Source organism: Hyperolius riggenbachi, chromosome 9, assembly GCF_040937935.1.
Source record: "Hyperolius riggenbachi isolate aHypRig1 chromosome 9, aHypRig1.pri, whole genome shotgun sequence".
NCBI lineage: Eukaryota > Metazoa > Chordata > Amphibia > Anura > Hyperoliidae > Hyperolius > Hyperolius riggenbachi.
In genome coordinates, this window is record NC_090654.1 from 216074468 (window position 1) to 216080467 (window position 6000).

A 6000-nucleotide genomic window follows, 5' to 3' on the forward strand; every position below is an offset into this window, starting at 1 on the left:
TTAAGGACATATTAAAGAATAATGCTAATTGCGGTAATATATTTGTGTCCCAAGTTGTGCAGCTTCAGAATGGCTTTCAGATTGTCAAGGTTTAAAGCCAAAACTTTGCTTTTCCCAGAGCCCCCCATTCCATCTTTTCCACTGGCTGCCCATTGCTGCCGCACTCACCTATTCCTTGTGGTACAATTACCGGCACCTGCTCAGTTCCCTCTTTGCTGCAGACTATATACCTTTGTGCCAAATGTCTATTTAAAGAGAAGTGACAGTTTTAATGCGAAAACTACATTTCCCGCTGAGACAGTTACATACATTGTAAGGATTTTAGCGAACATTATTGGAGATCCATAGCGCATCCATTCTTAAGACAGCACACTGCAATGCGTTCCAGAATGAAATTACTAAGCGAGAGGGTCTTTTGGCTTCTAGCCAGTACTTAGCTACAGGGCCGTGAAACCCAGTGAGATTTTATGCACTTCAACCCCTACCCCAGTGTATATACTATATATATATATATATATATGTATATATATGTATATATACACACACACACACAGTATATATATATAAATATATACAGTATATATATATATAAGGGGATGCTGATAAAAACTAGCATTTTTGCCTGATTAGAGTAGGACTCACCAGATCGGGGACACTTTGGCGCAGTTGGTGAGCTTAAACGCGTTAAAGCGTAACCAAGAGCCCCTGTCACTGTTTTCCTGTTGTGTGCTGCAGCCCCTCTGTATTTATATATTTCTTATGGAGATTGGGGTTCTCCAGTGCTGCGTGCATGCTTTGTTTGGTTTATGTTGCTCATCCCCTGATATATATTATTTTCCCCTGTGAGCGTGCATAACCACGCCCACCTCTAGCACAGTTAAGTATATAAATGAGCGGAGCTCATAGTTCAGTTAGTAGCTAGTAGAAGGTGAGGTGTTTTCAATTTCATTTCTTCCATTTAGTTGACCCATGGACTTTTGGCATGGTTCCCACTAGAACGCTGATAAAAACTAGACTAGACTTTCAAAGAGGCCAAATTATTGGTGCTCATATGGCAGGTGCTACTTTAACAGAAACTGCCCGAATGCTTGGCATTTGAAGCAGTACTGTCTCAAAATTAATGACTGCCTTTGAAAGAGAAGGAAAAACGTCCTCAGCAAAGCACAGTTGTGTACGAAAGTCGAAGTTGTCTGAGAGAGACAGTCGGACTCTAACTCAAGTTGTTAGAAAAGTTCGCAAGACCACGGCTCCTAAAATCACTGCAGAGCTGAATGAACACCTACAGAACCCAGTTTCCGCAAAAACTGTTTGTCCGGAGCTGCACAAATCTGGATTCCACAGAAGAACTGCAATTAGAAAACCTCTGCTCTCAAAGACAAATGTTTCAAAGCATTTAGAGTGGTGTAGAAACCACCAGAATTGGTCCCTCGAGCAGTGGAAAAATGTGATTTTTTCTGACGAATCATTGTTTACCTTATTTCCGACCTCCGGCCGAGTGTACTTTTGGAGACAGCCAAAAGAAGCATTTCATCCAGACTATTGTAAATCAGAGGCACATCCAATACATAAATTATATGGTCTGTCACACTGCCGCCACAATAGGAACAATTCCTTTTCCCAAAACATATGCAATTTAAATATATGTAAACCAAGGTGGTTCACTTCAGTAACTCTCCTACGGGTCCACACTCCCCTTTGCTGTGGTGTAATTCACTTGTGTTTACACTCACGTGCATAAACAGAAAAAAGGGGAGTGATCCTCTCAGTGTAATATCCACAAAGCTTTAATAAAAATAGTAGGCATGAATAAACATATGGGGTCACTTACATAGAGAGGATCCTATTCCATCTAGGACCCCCCTCGGCTGTATTGGCTTCCCACACCAGTGGTACTCTGGACCCACACACTGCTGCAATCACATTGCCCGCTCTCGTCCCTGACCCCATATTTTTATTCATGTCTACTATTTTTATTAAAGCTTTGTGGATATTACACTGAGAGGATCCCTCCCCTTTTTTCTGTTTATGCGTGAGTGCAAACACAAGTGAATTACACCACAGTAAAGGGGAGTGGACCCACAGGAGAGTTACTGAAGAGAACCACCTTGGTTTACACAGCGCTACAATTTAAATTGCATTTCCTCCAGACTGCCTTTTCCCAACCATAAAACACGACGGGGGTTCTGTGATGGTCTGGGATGCTATTTCTTGGAAATCCGCCAGGCCAATGATTTCCATTCATGGAAGAATTAACAGCCGAGACTATTTAGGTATTTTGAGCGACCAAGTTCATCCTATGGTTCAAGAACTGTTTCCGGAGGTGAATGCCATCTTTCAAAATGATAATGCCCCAATCCATACAGCTAGAATTGCTAAAGAATGGCACAAGGAACATTCTAATGAAGTTGAGCATCTCATCTGGCCACCACAATCCCCAGACCGCAACATTATTGAGCATTTATGGTAGTTATTAGAGATTCAAGTAAGAAGTCGATTTCCACCGCCATCGTCTCTGAAAGAACTGGGGGGTGTTTATAAATCAATACCTCGGAGAATTGAGGCTGTAATTGCCGCAAAAGGTGGACCTACACCATATTAAAATATATTTTGTTGATTTTTAAGGTGTTTCCATTATTCTGTCAAACCCCTGTATATACACAGTATAATATACTGTATATATATATATATATATATATATATATATATATATATATATATATATATATATATATATATATATATATATATACAGTGCTGCCCATAATTATTCATACCCCTGGCAAATTTTTACTTAAAGTTACGTGTATTCAACCAGCAAGTCATTTGACGGGAAAGGACATAGGAGTCTCCCAAAAGATAATAAGATGATGTACAAGAGGCATTATTGTGGAAAAAAAATACATTTCTCAGCTTTTATTTACATTTGAGGAAAAAAAAGTGTCCAGTCCAAAATTATTCATACCCTTCTCAATAATTCATAGAAAAGCCTTCATTTGGCTATTACAACAATCAAACTCTTCTTAAAATTGCAGACCAGCTTCTTGCATGTCTCCACAGGTATTTTTGCCCATTCATCTTTAGCAATGAGCCCCAAATCTTTCAGGTTGGAGGGTCTTCTTGCCATCACCCTGATCTTTAGCTCCCTCAACACATTCTCAATTGGATTCAAGTCAGGACTTTGGCTGGGCTACTCCAAAATGTTAATGTTGTTGTCTGCTAACCATTTCTTCACCACTTTTGCTGTGAGTTTTGGGTCATTGTCATGCTGAAATTTTTACATTTGCCCAAGGCCAAGTTTCTCTGCAGACTGCCTGATGTTGTCATTGAGAATCCTCATGTATTGCTCTTTTTTCATGGTGCCGTTTTCTGTGCTTAGGTTCCCTGGTCCTAAAGCATTAGGTTCCCACCACCGTGCTTGACACTGGGGATGGTGTTCTTTGGATTTAAGGCTTCTCCTTTTTTTATGCCAAATGAAGCAAACATCATTGTGACCTAACAATTGAATTTTTGTTTCATCTGACCATAACACACAGAAGACCAGAAGTCTTCTTCTTTGTCCAGATGAGCATTTGCAAAAGCCATGCAAGCTTTTGTGTGCCTTATCTGGAGAAGTGGCATCCTCCTTGGTCTGCACCCGTGGAACCCACAGTGTGCAGTGTCTGTTGGATTGTCTGCCTCGAGACGTTGCCACCAGCAGAGCCCAGATTCACCAGGATGGCCTTGGTGGGGATCCTTGGATTCTTTTTCACCTCTCTCACTATCCTCCTGGCGAGCACAGGGGTAACTTTTAGCTTCCTACCACATCCTCTGAGATTTTCCACAGTGCGAAACATCTTGTATTTTTTAATAATACTTTGCACTGTAGCCACTGGAATGTGAAAACATTTATAAATGGCCTTGTAGCCCTTTCCTGACTTGTGAGCAGCCACCATGTGCAGCTGCAGGTCCTCACTGAGCTCTTTTGTTTTAGCCATGACTGTCCACAAACCAACTGCAGAGAGCTGCTGTTTTTCACCTGCTGAGTTAATTAAAACAGCTGTTCCCAATTAATTAGGGTAATTAGGATGCTTAAGAACAGCTTGGACTATTTGGAATGGTGTAGGACTGTGGATTTTCTCACAGATTGTGACAGTTTGGGAAGGGTATGAATAGTTTTGGACTGGACACCTTTTGCTCAAATGTAAATAAAAGCTGAGAATCATAAACACACACCAATCGACCAAGTAAGGACCACCATAACCTAGTTTGTGAGGGAAGGGGGAGTTTGGTATTTTTAACCACTATTTGCAGCACTTAGATAATTATTGTTAACATTGTATAACAGTGTAAATTATTGTACAACGGTGTAATTTTGCTGTCCCATTAAAATAACACCCAGCCATGAATGTATAAACTACTGCCAGCAAAAGTGAGTACACCCTTAGTGAAGAATTTCAACATTCTACCCAATTAGACCGCAGGGTCATGTTACTCTTTAGTTTTACAAGGTCTCAGGTGTGAATGGGGAGAAGGTGAGTTACATTTGGAGCCATCGCTCTCACAGTCTCTCATACCAGTCACTGAAAGTTCAACATGGCACTTCATGGCAGAAAATCTTCTGGGGATCTTAAAAGAAGAATTGGTGCTCTACATAAAGATGGCTTAAGCTATAAGAAGATTGCCAAATACACGGACACTGAGCTGAAGCAAACATCATACAGGGGTTTAACAGGACAGGTTCCCCTCAGAAAAGGCCTCGCCATGGTCAACCAAAGGGTTTGAGTGCACATGCTCAGCATCATATCCAGAAGTTGCCTTTTGCCAAATAGATGAACGAGTGCTGGCAGTATTGCTGCAGAGATTGAAGAGGTAGAAGGTCAGTCTATCAGTGCTTCAATCATATGCTGATCACTGCATCAAATTGGTCTGCATAGTGGTGGTTCTTCTAAAGGTGATGCACAAGATTATAAAACAGAAAGTACCCAGGAGAGGGGGTAATATCGAAAAAGAATTATATAAAATTGAAACCAGCTGGATCTATCGTTTAGGAACAAAGATTCCTCAAGGATTGAACACAGACATCAATATGATCTATTTCTTGGATTAAGACTTGTAGCTGTTCTGTGAACAGCAGACATCTGCGGATAAAGGGACTATCTGTGGTAGGAGTGGTTAAGATAAGTGTGGCAATGTAAATAAGCTATCTATGGAAAGTGCTGTATCGTTTAAACACAGTAAACCAGCTGCGAGGGGGTTAATTTAAAGGTGGAGCCTTATACTGAGTAAAGGGAAGAGCCTACCTGACTGTTTGATCCATCACGCTTTGAAAAAGCCCCGTGGGCGGTGCGAAACGCGTCAGCGGTCAGGCTCTGGTCTGGACAATGTGAGTACTCACGAAACGGAACCTCCGCCGCACGCCGTGGATCTCCTGGGGACTCTATACACGGTGCACCGGCTTCAAGCTGCGGGGTGACGGAGACGTCGGGTATTTGATGTGCCCTGAGCGATGCTCCCCCGCGAAGACGAGCAGAGAATCCTGGTGGCAGTAGCGTAAGTGAAAGAACGAATCCCCCACACAGTCACACACTCCACAGGCTACATACCTGGTTGCCGCCTTGCTGGTAGCGGTGTCTGAGCTTCCAATTGACGGTGCAGGTCAAGTTGAAACATCCAGCATGAAGGAACACTGGTGAAGACTCGCTGGAGACATATACATTGTGGACAGCTGGGACATTAGACAGACAGCACGAGCCCATGGTGATATAGGGAGTTGAGGAACTACGGGTACCAGCGGGGTAGCAGATTGCAGGGTTGATGGCCATCTAGGAGAGTGTGAGAGGAGGCCTCATGGTGTGCGCCGGTGGTGGGCCCACAATTGTCAGACTGTGATTGGTGGACCAATGTGATCTGCATAGGCTGTGCTGGGCGATCATTATTGGGCAGTTACCGTCACGGCGACAGTGGGATTAATAGAATATGAGTACCGCATATGTCATTGTATAGACCAGAGGTGGTTTTAGT